The 13395-nt window shown below is 39.4% G+C and overlaps 1 protein-coding gene across 1 annotated transcript in view; it reads left to right on the plus strand.

Moving 5' to 3' along the window:
* The first annotated feature begins 743 nt into the window (after positions 1-743).
* gpr4 (G protein-coupled receptor 4) overlaps positions 744-13395 on the plus strand; it is a 50296-nt gene continuing 37644 nt past the window's right edge. Inside the window, exon 1 of the mRNA XM_085380199.1 lies at positions 744-955. The gene's annotated coding sequence lies outside the window, so the exon portion shown is untranslated. The remainder of the gene's footprint in view (positions 956-13395) is intronic.

Genomic DNA, 13395 nt, shown 5'->3' on the forward strand with positions numbered 1-13395 from the left:
CACCGTCATATTTTACACTGTTGACTGTGTCCAAATGGCGGGGAAAGGCGTTCTTCAGACAGAGGATAGAAAATGCAGGTGGAAGTATGTGTGAGTTTATTAGTGGTATTATTCAAAACCATGGGCTACACATCCTGCAAACTTTGTACTAAGGGACCGCTAAGTTAAAAAACTGGCTAATTTCAGACACAGCTGAAGTGGGCGTGCGATCTCACATGCCCTTCTGCTCGGTGATGTTCAGAAAAGGTCAGGGCAGCAGCATGTGTGAAAAAAGCATTAGACAGACAGACAGAGGTAAAAAAAAAAAAAAAAAAAGCAGACACACTCCAAAGTTTATATATAGCAAGGTGAAAGGTCATAAGTTGCTGCTTTTTATATATATCAACATATGCCACAACCTTAGGGACCGGGAATGACACACAACAACACAGGCATGCAGGCACATCCGCACACACACACACACACACACACACACACACACACACACACACACACACACACACACACACACACACACACACACAAACAATTAATGTATGAATCTATAATTTTAAGATCTCAATTTTCTGTGGACTATTGTCTAAATTATATTTTGCTCGACAATATTACTTATTTAAATGTTTCATGTAAAGGCGCATTGAAGCGACGTAACAGAGTACAAGAAGAGAGGGAGGGAGGCGGAACTTAGAGTCTCACTTAGTGACGGTTACTCTCTCTCTGGCTCACTCTCTCCCTCTCACTCCGTCTGTGTGTGCATGTGTGTGTTTGGCTGTGTGTGTGTCTCAGTCTGCCGGCTGTTGTCGCTGTGCTCACACTGTTTGGTACTTTCACAGCCACTGTGCCATCTGTCCGAGCATTTTTCGCGGAGGTTGAATGAAACTAAACGAGTTTTCGTCCCCCTATCTGGATAGTCTCCTTTTTTGGGAACTGACTCCAAGACTCCAGGAACCTAAACGTGAGTACAGCATCGCATCGTTTAATGACAAGCGTCTTTACCGCTCTATTTGCGCTTTGCTTTAAATGCAAGTGAAACTGTCTTCTACAACAGAAAACTAGAACTGAGCTCGGTCGTTGAGGATTTTTCCTGATAGATCATTAGATCACCGTTTTCACATCCTGTAACACAGACATCGCGACAAAGTTTAGCGTCTGCATTAAATAGTGATATAAAAAACTAGAATTCTTGATGCACAGAAATAAAATAAAGGGAGATTTTACTATTCATATTCACGGTTTTTGCTGTTTCCTTTTTATTGTCAACTTCCCAACATCCCATCCACTCTGGGTGTTATTTTTTGTGATCCCATTAACCTGTAGCAGCGGGAAATCAGCTGAGCTGGCACCACTGACATTGCGGTACAGCAGGCACTAGTGTCCCTGCCACAGCTCCAGGGGTAATGAGAGCAGACAATTAATAAATTATCAGATTGAACGATTAAATCGGCTGTTTGTGTCACTGAATCCCTCCAGCTCCATATTACTCTGGGAGCGACCATGCACTGTTTGTGATGTTGCAGAACCAGCTTGGGCACTGTCAAGAACCGTTCTGAGTGCAGTTTATTGTGTGCTGAAGCAGACTGGGAGCGTTCTGTAATGAGTTTGTGAACTTTAAAGGGGGATGCCTGTACTAGTAAAGCCCGTAGCTCATTTATCACCCCTAGCAGAAAATGTCTCAGTTGTGCATAAATGAATAATAATATTGTCCTTTTTCACTTTAAAAAGGACAATGGAGAGTGTGCATTAGTTAGTATTACAGTACCAAAGTCTGCTGTTTAAATGACAAATATCACACAGAGGTTACATCTAATGCAAACAGACTGCTTCTAGCAGAGAAAACAGTAGATTGGTCCTTAATTCATGCATTCTTCAGCCTACTTAGGATCTTTACAGGAAAAAAGTGTGTTGAGGCGACTACTGTGTTATATAAATAAACTTGAATTAAACTCAATTGAATCTGTCACATGCAGATGATAACAAAAGAAAATAAAACATAAGTGTCAGAGTCAGAGGTGATCTGAGCACAGCGTGCTGTAGGTTCACCTCTGAGTGTTGTGTGTGTCAGTCTGAAATTCACTGCTTGTAATTCTTATCATTTAAAAGAAGAATTTGAGGATTTATTCACTAATCAATAATCTTCCACTTATTGTAGTGTATCTTAAAAAGAACAAGAAGCTATGAAAACTATGAGGATGAATGACCAATGATGAATTATTGATTTATGCTAAGCGTGATGAATGATCTTCACATGCAGAAGTGATTTTCTTGCTCTCAGTTCCTGAAAGGTATCAATACTTTGTTTTTAACTGAACATTTTGAGATCAATTATATGCATTTACAAAAATATCTGTGTATGAAAATCTACAATGACTTCTGCACTTTCATTAGACACTCGAGCAGCTGAGCCACCTCAGGCAGAGAGAGGGAGAGAGAGACACAGGGACAGCGATCTCGGAGAAAATGTCATGCTTCACTAGGATGCGGGGAGATGTTTCGATGGACCTTAATGGTCTTTTTTAGTCGAAAATCGAAACCATGAATCCTCTGTTCCTCCTGAAGAATTCCTGTTTTCTACTTCTACAGTTGTAATGTTAAAATCAATAGGATCTCATCTTCTTCTCCCCTGTGTCTGCACCGCCCCCCCTCCCCTGTTTTCTCTTTCCTCGGTGAAGATGGATACAGTCAGTCTGTCCCTCTCTTTCACGTATTTCATCTTTCCCTCTTTTTCCTTTCCTGGTTTCCTGCTTCACTGGCTCATTAACCTAAAGTGTATTACAAAGCAGTGAGGGGGAAATTACATTTATTTTTAAATGATCCATTAAATTTAAATGCAATTCTCCCTCATTTCTGTATTGGTGCATGATTTAAAACATTGCAAGTAAACATCCCCTCCTCATTCTTGACCCCTGTCACCTCACCGGAAAGATAATCTGTGCAGGTTTAGCTCCGACCTTCAAGGCAGATGGATGACTGTGGTTAGCCGAGCGCCAGCTTTACTTACCTGAAGTTCCTTTTTCCACCACTTCACGCCCTCTCCTTTCACCCTTAGTCCAGATGAATCTCTCCTCTCCTTCCTTCTTCAAGGTTCAAGGTTTCCCTTAGAAGTCAGATTTTGATGTGACCTTTAAAAAACCCTGAACACTGAACAAAAACCCACTTACATCTGACTTTTGTCTTCAGTGTGAAATTGTATAATAGGGATTCAGTCCGGGTCAAATGACTCTGCAGCTGTCACAGTTATTAGCGGTTCCAGCTCAGATCAGCAATGATAGAAACATGACACCCAGGTTTTGACCCCCTTTTCACGCTGTGATGGGCGTTTGTGTTGTCATTCTGTCTTAACTTATCCAACTCTGTCATCTCAGCCCCAAATTCCATCAGTCTCCATTAAAGCAGCAAACTAACATTGTTTAGTCAGCCCTGAAGCTGAAGAGACTAAAGTAAAAAACACCAAAAACGTAACCACAGTAACACTATCAGTGGACTCTATGTGGCTCAGTAGAGTTTACTGATCTTATTTTCAGGTTGTTTGTGAGGTTAAAACACAGCTGAAAAACAACCGTCTAACTCATCTTGTGAATATCTTTTACAAATTAAAAAAAAAAAAGCATATATGGCACACCTGTCAGTGCACGTGTGCCATAGTTTTTATGATTGCCAACAATATTTAGTTCACTGGATGGATTAAGATTGGCACAAACACAGTGTTTGGTGCTTTTAGGGTTTAGAGTATGGGCTATTCTTCACTTTTCCAACAACTCTAGCAAGTCACAGCTTTCACTCATCTGTGTAAAACGTCAAAGAGGATTAAGAAAATTGGATTAAGAAATGTGATTCAAGTAAAGGTGATGTGGGACGAAGAGCTGAGAAATGAGTAGACAGGACAGAGTTTTTAAAGGACAGGAGAAACAAAACTGAGATTAAAGTAGGTGAGGTCAAAGGGAGTGGAAAGTGGAAGATGGATGTTAGGATGAGGACTGGAGGATAAAAAAAGAACTTCAGAGGTGGGTTAATGTGAACGAGATAGCAGTGAAGGTGTAATTGGTCTCCAGAGGAGCTCTGATAAGCAGCACTTAAGAGCCTTTGTGGTTAAGTAATCACTGTGATTAACGGCTACAGCGCTGGAGAACGACACTAACAAGTAGCCTGACTGTAGGATCGCCACCCACCGTGGTAAATTATCACATTATATTGAAACATAACAGTGTTGTGGTGTGGTTTCCTCTCCAGTTTTTTGCAATTTTCTGAAAAGACTTAGACTTCAGATCCTCACTTCAGATCCTGCGTGGATCTGAAGTGAGGATTTAAATGCAGCTTTACATCAGAACTCTTATTTATCTGAGTTTGTGGCTCATCACAGAATTGCTTGGTCATTGCTTCACACTTCATTTTATATTTGCATATTATGTGTTAACTATCTTGGTACAACATCTTCTCTGGTTCCTTTGGCCCCACACTTACTGCTTTTTCACACATGTACAGAGGAGGAAGTTTGTTCTGCTCCACCAGCATTTGACAACATTTGTCTGCAGTGCTTGTGTGGCAGATTAGAAGTGTGTTTCCATGCAGTGCCATTATCCTGTGAATAGCTTTTAGCGCATCCAACTGAACAACTACCCACCATTATGGGCCAGTTATGTGTTGGTTGTTTTTACAAATGGGGTAAAATTAACTGGCAGGCAGTGGAATAAAGCCTTACTTTATTCCTCTAATGGTGGGCGTTTCCTTTAATGATACAACATCACATGAAAACTGTTAATAGAGTCAGTGTGCAGCTGACATACTAAAATGAGGTAAAAGATGTGTCTTGCTATTTAGAAATCAGAAAGGTCAAGATTTTTTACCCTCTACTAATGTCACGGTCCTGTGTCGGTGACCCAGTGTTTTGTGTTATTGTTAATCTTAGATTTCATCATGGTTCATCATTTTTGTTTATGGTTCAGTATTTCTAGCTCTAGAGTTCTTTTTTGTTTTGTGATTTCTAGTTCTTGGGTTTTGTTCCTGTGGCCCTCATGTTTAGTGCAGGTTTAGTTCTGTCTTCATGTTTATTTTCTTGCTCCCCGGTCAGTCGTGTGTCATGTCGGAGTTTGTCACTCATGTCTCTGTGCTCCGTGTTCAATCTGTTGAGTGTCAGGTCCATGCCTGTCGTGTTTTTCCTGTTTTATTTTGATAGTCCCTGTCCTGTGTGCAGTGTGCCTGGTTTTGCTTCCCTTGTCTCGTTGGGTCTGATTTGTCCCAGTTGTGTTACCACCTGTTCCCCATCCTCTCATTGCCCTCATCATGTTGTGTTTTTCCTCTGTGCTTCTGGTAACGTTCTGGTTCTCTGTTTCCTGGTTTTGTTTTCTAGTTTCTCAGTTTTCCAGTTTAAGTTTTGTGTTTCTAGTTTAGCTTTCCTGTATTTCATATTTGAATGTTCCCCTGCAAGAAAGCTGCTGCTTTTAGTTAATTATTCTCTCTCCGAGTCCTGTGTTGAGGTCCTAGACACAGCAAACCCTGACAATTAACCTGATTGTTTTATGTAGGCTTATATATTGATGCTGATGATCTAGTTATTGAATCGGGGGAATGTGTGCATGCAAAGTTTTACAGTGTTTATGTGCTTTGTGAGTGAGAGTTGGGCAGGATGGCTTTTATACTATGTTTACATCAACCAAGGAGGCGATGTTTCTGGTAGCGTTTGTGTACATGTTTGTAAACACGATAGCTTTGAATAAATCAATGTTAACAGTCCATTAAAATTTGGCTGACGTCCACCAAGATATTCTGATTTATTGGTTGAAAATTGACAAAAAGCCTTATAACTTAGAGACTATGTTTCTTACAAGTGTGGTGTGCATTGTCAACACATTGAAAGGACTGTATAAAGATTTAAAATGTGTCACATGTGACCTCTGACCTCTCCTTCAAGGCCAATATCTTTAAAGAAAGTCTTGCCAAGAGAAAATGACTGAGCTGCCTATTAGTTAAAAATGTTCTGAATATATTATATAATAAACACAATCAATACAGATGATCCATTACCTACTCTACATAATGTTTGTGTAATCAAAATAAATGTGTCATGCTAGGCTAAAGTAAATACTGCCCAGAGAGTGAGCTCTCTTGTACTCTCTCTTACGCTAATACTTGGATATTTTTGTATTTTATGCCTTTGTTAGCTGTTTTAATGCTCCGTGTATCTGCCCATGGTGTGCAGATGCAATTCAGGAAGTACCTAAATTGGTTACACAGCATCTTTTCTCCCATGAGATCAATTTTTGTGCCTGTTCCCTGACAGAATAAACCTACAACTAAAGTATAAGTGATGCATTTTGTGCTGTTTGATCAACACTTAAACCAACATTATTATACAGACAATCAACAACTTTTTAGAATACAGACAATAACATGTGAGTTTGTTTACTGGCCACGATGTACAGACTGAACATTTTCGGTAGATAGATAGCAACCTGTGGGTTCACAGCGTGCCTAATTGGACGATTGTTCTGGAGATGGCATGTGCCACAGTCCTGGTTTTTAATTAGGGGGGTGACTCATAAACGAGTGTGCGTAGTAGTGCTTTGTGTCACACCTATAAATCCACCCACTCTCACCCACGCTGAGACTGGTCCGGTGCCACGTGTAGCTACTTGTTTAATTGGAAGTCCCTGTGCAGAGTTTTGTTTTTGGCCAGTGCAATTTGCTGTGCTTGCTTTTGCTTTCCTGTAGTCAAGAGCTCATTTGCAGGAGCAACAACACCTATGACTAATTTATGCTTTGTTGGTTGTCAAGATAATTATTTGTCTGTTTTTTCCACAGTGTATCGGAAATATCAATATATCTTTAAGCAATAGAGGGTTTGTAACTTGCGTTAGTCATTTATTGAACAATATTTTAAATATTAGCTGGTCCAACATTAGTGGTTTGCCATTTTACTGCCTCATTACTTCATCAACTGAGTGAGATGAATTAGATGCAGCCTATTATTTTCTAATTATGAAGATAAGGGCAAAAAATGTAATAACCCTTAATTAGATGTTGGACAAGAATTAATATGGTTATAAAGTTTTGTGTTAGTTACAGAATTTCATTGTTTTGGAAATCTATGCAGCAACAACAACAAAAAGACAAAGGAAAACGAGATAAAACTTTATTTGCCGTTCTTATTCGTGCTGTCTTGTTCTTTTAAACCCTGTCTGTGGTGAGACTGGTCTTGCCCTGGGAAAATATGAATAACTCGAATAACCACTGAGGTTAAACCTTGTGTGACTGGCCTGGTGTGTTTTCAGTTGCTTTAAGAACAGTACCAGGGAATATTGCATGACTTGCATCTGCATAACAAAACATTTGTTGTTAGAAGGTGGTTAAGTGAGGAATCCATGTTGTATGAATAAAAATGCAGTTTTCCCATGCACCGCAGTTGAAATCCACACAAATGAGACTTATTATAGGCCCTATAGTGTTCGTATTTTTTACATTATAAATGCAGATCCCCACTTTTTCCACACTAAACTCTGGTTATGGTTGATGCAATGGTCACTGCTTGTATGACTTGTGAAATCAACACAGTGTCACAACTCACAAGTACAGTCTTTTTGGAAACAAGAAGTGTTTCATAGAGTTTTTAGTACTCTGCAGAATACCTAATCTTTTCCATGTGTTGCAATAATTTCCATTTGTGCCATTTGGCAATCATTTTGGGTCCCTGCATTTATAAATTGCAGAGACAGACCAGCTTGCAAACCCATCCCTTGTGCAGGTTACAAAAATTTGAACACATAGAGCAAACAAAAAACAAACAAACAAACAAAAAGGCAAGAATAACAACACAACACTCTGACATAGCTAGTTTGAAAAACCTGTTCGGGAAGGCCAATGTTTGAGTAATGATAACTTACCCATAACCCTAACCCCTAACGCTAACCGTGCATTGGGTAAACAAATTGGATAAATAAATACATTTTCAAGGCCTCATACAATTTCATGTTTGTCTGGCCAAACAATGACCATCAGGCCATCAGGGCAATGCTTTGGCCAGTCAAAAGTCCAGAGAGTGCTGTTGCAGTTATAGAAGAACATGCTGTTATTTAAACTTTTTTAGGCCTTAAAATGCATTATTACTATTTAGACTGGATTTCCTGGTTCCTGTTACATTTCATCAGAAGCTACTGGCATCTCAGATAACCTCAAGCTGTCTTTAGTATCTGTCCTGATTTGCTTTGTGAATAAATGCTGTTTGCTTTCGCTTTAGCTGCTTGGTTAGGGTTTGGGAAAGATCAGGGTTTGGCTTTTTTTTATGCTGCATGTTTAAAAGTGATGCTAGCTTCTACATTACAGACCAAAAGGAACTAAGGGATACATAGTGTACATAAGTGATAAGAATGGGATTAGACCTGTGTTACAGTACTGTGGATATCTCTGACATGCAAAGGGTTTTAGCAGAATGGCAGTGTCTTGACTGTTGTGCAAATGATAATAATTTTATCTGCCAGCACCTCAAACAAAAGACCACCACACACAAACCACTGTCCTGTTTAAAATTGTGTTGTGTTTTGTGGTGTTGTGTTGTGTCTCCAGCCACTTCCACTAAGTGAGGTTGTTCCTGATCACGCGTTACTGAGTGGCAGTTCAAGTTTGTGGCTCCTTTTTTTTAAATGGAAAAAAAGACACCCTGGCATGTACATATTTTGAAGGCCTTCCTGGAACATTGCTGTGTGAGTTTAGTAACGTAATGCAATGGAGCGCATCTCTGTGTGTCGACCGAGAGGGAAATTTAAACAGGAGAGGACAAAGGGAAACGAAGGAGGGACACACAGACACAGAGTTTAAATGTGTGTTTGTGTCTGACGACACTTGTAAATGAACCAGGTTGTGCTGAGGTCACTGCTGTCTGTCAGTAAACACTGTTAGCCCTGTTAGGCAGACACACACACACCTTCACACACATACTAATGTTTCCACTGAGGAGACAGCAGCACCTGTGGCAACCATTAGAGCAGTTTCAGATGGTCGATAACCATCTAACCATCACGCCGGTTTTTTTTTTCCCCATTAAATGTTGAGCTCTCTCCACTTCTACAATATCAATGTCACCTCTATTTCTCCTCCATTGTGTTTATCTCCTTTTTTCCTCCCAGGTTAACTTTTTCCGCTCTTTCTTCTTGTTCATCTTCAGTCTCCTGCATCTCTTCTATTGCTCTATCTCTATCGTTTGTCCAGATAACATTACCAAAAACTCCTTTTCTAACCATTTAGCCGTACACACTTTCTATCTCTCATAGTATCTCTTTATCTTTTTCCACTTCTCCTGTCTCCTCTTCCAGTTTATTCATCTATTTGTCTTTCATTTTCTGTTCATCAATAGTTTTCTTCTTACCCATTCTTCTACTTTGTCTTCATGTTTCTTAATTTCAGTAACTCATATGATCCTGACTTAGACAATCTGATGATGTCAGAAAAATTAAAGTGCAGGAAAGGAGAAGCTATCCCTCTCTGAGTCACTTTGTTTCTTTCTCATATTCCCCTGTCTCTCCAAGGTTCCTCATCAGGTCTGTGGCTATTGATTGTTTTAATAATAGATTACCAAAGATGATCAGATGAAACTCTAATGATACCTGAGGAAAGAAAGTAGACTGTAGCCAGTTTACAAAAACAGAAAGAGGCCCAGAGATCAAAATAGAAGACATAATGGATGAATGATGTGCCTATATGGACAGGTTTAGGTTTATATTTTGTGGGAGGAAGGCTTGTGCATGAGCATGCTCTCATTTTGTTATACAATATGAATGCAAAATGCAGGTGCCTCTTAATACTTTGATTTTAAATGTTTAGTTAATAGTGTATTTTTTAATATATAAATTGAACAAAATTTTGGATTGATTAGTATCTGAGAATTGATTTTTGGCAACCCTAATTGTTACAACTCTAGCAGGTTTCGCGTTGTGTAGGTGTGTCCCGAGGAGCCAGTGGACAGCTGGCTTCATGCAGCAATCAGCCACACAGCAGTATATAACCTTGTGAAGAGCTTCTCAGTCAGTGTTCGGACTAGTCTTGGCTGGTGACTTTTAATGGCATATTCTGCTTATTTTTACTAAGCTTGGAGGTTTCTTTGGGCTGCTAGTGAGTAGCAGGTATTTGCTGGCAGCAGAAGCATACCTTTTAATTTGGTTAACCATCTCTTTTGCCTATCGTTAGGATATTTTAGTTTGTGGATGGCTTTTGTTTAGTTGAAATAGTGGTGTTCCCGTATCGTTATTCTTTTTAATAAAAATCTTAATTAAACAATTTGCTCTGTTTGGCTTCGTCTTTTCCTGATCATACCATTGTTCCTCCTCTCATCCCGTAGCTTTAGTCTTGAGGACGGAACAATAATGATCAATTACAGAGTGCTCACTTACTTGCTATCATCACTAGCTCTATTTCCAGAAACGCTCAGATCACAACTGATCTCAGAGCAATGAAAGCAATAGCTAGGAGTAGCTGTTCCAGCATTCTGGTCTCCAAACAGTTCCTGACAAAGACCAGGGATTCATTCACAATGTGCATGAAGGCAAGCAGAGAAACAACAGGCTACTCCAGCAACAAGATGGCAGATGCTTGTGTTAGATTTCACTGGATATAACACTACAAACAAGGCTTGCCTTGCTTGCCCTGTTGGAATACCATCCATTCTAAGCATCATAAAGGAGGATTATCGATGATATGTCTGCTGGCAAATGATTTGTCAATCACAAGAACGTGTGGTTCTTAGAGAATGATTAACAGAACACAGCACTTTGACATAGCTAGTTTGAAAAACCTGTTCAGAAAGGCCAATGTTTGAGAAATGATAACTTAGCTGTAACCCTAACCCCTAACTCTAACCCTGCATTGGGTAAACAAAGGGCCAGCATGGGTAAATAAATACATTTTCAAGGCCAAATACAATTCCATGTTTGTCTGGCCAAACAATGACCATTGGGGCATCAGGGCAATGCTTTAGCCAGTCAGAAATCCTGAGAGTTTACCTTAGCAACTCCAGCAACAACATGGCAGATGCTTGTGTTAGATTTCACCGGATGTAACACAACAAGCAGGGCTTGCCTTGCTTGCCCTTTCGGAATACCATCCATTCTAAGCATCATAAAGGAGGATTATCGATGATATGTCTGCTGGCTAATGATTTGTCAAATCACAACAAGAACATGTGATGCCATAGTAAATGCACCCCTTTTCATTATATCTGGTTTAAAACACCAAGGTTATGATACAAAGACTTTATAAACCAGTGAGTGAAGTCATACTAGCTATTTCTATATGTATATCTTTTATATTGTCAGTGGATGGAGCTTTTAAGCTCAGGCTTTTATTGTAGTAAGAACCAAATCTGGGTAGTCTTCATGAAGGGATCTTCAGTTATATTAATAACTTAAAGGTGGTTGTAAATTTATATAATAGTAAGTTACTTTTTACCCTTATGTCCCTATGCTTCATTATTAACTTGGTATAGACATCTTTCCCAGCGTTTCAGTTCATTTTTTAATTGACTCCAACCAATATATTGGCCGTCATTAGCTTTCTAGATATTTAGATATGACATTTATAACGGCCAGTAAGTGAAAAATTAAAAAGTAAGAAAGAGATTAGAGAAACACGTTTCAACCATGTTATGAGAGTTGATCCTGCGTTGTTTGTCCATCATTAAAAACTACGTGTTTAGAACAGTACAATAACAACAGTTAGCTGATCTGAGTCAGCTAGAGCATCAACAAGTAACTCACGACTTGTTGTAACTGTAAAACAAGTTTATTTTTAAACTGCACTTATATATTATTTAGTAAATAACCATACATGACATAAACCTTACGTCTTTGGCAGCAGGATGTCTAATTTTATGTCATGTACTTAGATCTGAGGGGAAAAAAAGCTTTTTAAGACTTCTACATATCACTCAACACCATGAACTTCAATAGAATTAACCAATCAGATGAGATGAGGCACAACAGGAAGTGCCTCAGGAAATAACCGCGTCCTCGCAGCCCACCAATGTTGGCAAACACATAGATATCGAAACTAGTGTAGACCTTCACTGACATTACGCTTTCCCCAAACACTCGCTAAACAACTTTTAGCCAACTTCTATTAACCTATTTGAATATCAGTTTACCACTGTGACACAGGCCAATGTGTCTTCATTCTCTATGTCTAAAACCTTGGTGCTCGTAATATGCAAATGAAACAAAATCTTGATATAGTTTAAAGATTTAAAGTTGGCTGAATCTGTCGGGTAAAGTTTGGGATTTACAAAGTGTCTGGTTGATAATGCTTATTGCAAATAATTTATTTCTATATGCATATATTTATTAGTTTATGTCCTCTATATGACTTTATTTAAAAGTTTTGTTTACATAGAGAGGCATGGATTCCAAACTAAGGCCCCTTTGTGTGTGTGTGTGTGTGTGTGTGTGTGTCTGTGTATTGTAAGCCAGCCATATCTGTCATCACTCACATACTCACTCATTTACACACCCACACATACTCTCCACTCAACAGAAATTCAGACAGTCTTACATTTGTGAGTGTGTACTTGACAAACACACACACACACACACACACACACACACACACACACACACACACACACACACACACACACACACACACACACACACACACACATGTCTGCCTTGCTATCCTCGTGGGGACATCCCATTGACATAATGCTTTCCCTAGTCGCTTACCCTAACCCTAACCATCAAAAATAAATGCCTAACCCTAACCCTTACCCTAAATCTAACCATAACCTAATTGTAACTCTGACACTAAAACTACATTTTGAGCGTGAAAAATGCCTTCAACCCCGTACACACACACACACACACACACACACACACACACACACACACACACACACACACACACACACACACACACCAGGCCTCAGTGGGATTAGTCTGACAGGCTGCCTCAGAAATGAGTGCAGGTTTTCTGCAGCCTGTTATTAAAACTGCTGACACCTCCACATCCAGACCTCCACTGGAATATCATTTGTCTGAGGTGCACTGAGCAGTGAAGGACTTAGTTTACAAATCATCATGTCACACCAGCACAGTGCAAAACACTCCCAGCATACTGCAACATACTGCTGTGTAGAAAACAATGTGAATCTCATTATTAGGTGCCTGTTTCCATACTGTTGTGGCAGAAATATTTTTTTACCAGTATAAAAGCACATCTGCTAATTCAGGTGGCAGTTAATCAATGGAAATGTCTCTACAATTATCCCCGATGCATCTAAGTGTATGTGTGCCAGTGTGTCAGAAGTAACCATTGACACTGTTTTGTCTCAACACCAAAATAGTGTGAATGGTGCAAATAGCATTACTGAGGAGTTTCGATATCAATAAGCATGGGTATCATTAAAAGCCTTCTGATCCTGAT

The sequence above is a fragment of the Rhamphochromis longiceps genome, linkage group LG14 (genome assembly GCF_057381845.1).
Source record: "Rhamphochromis longiceps isolate RC_006_pf linkage group LG14, R_longiceps_female_GT1.1, whole genome shotgun sequence".
Lineage (NCBI taxonomy): Eukaryota > Metazoa > Chordata > Actinopteri > Cichliformes > Cichlidae > Rhamphochromis > Rhamphochromis longiceps.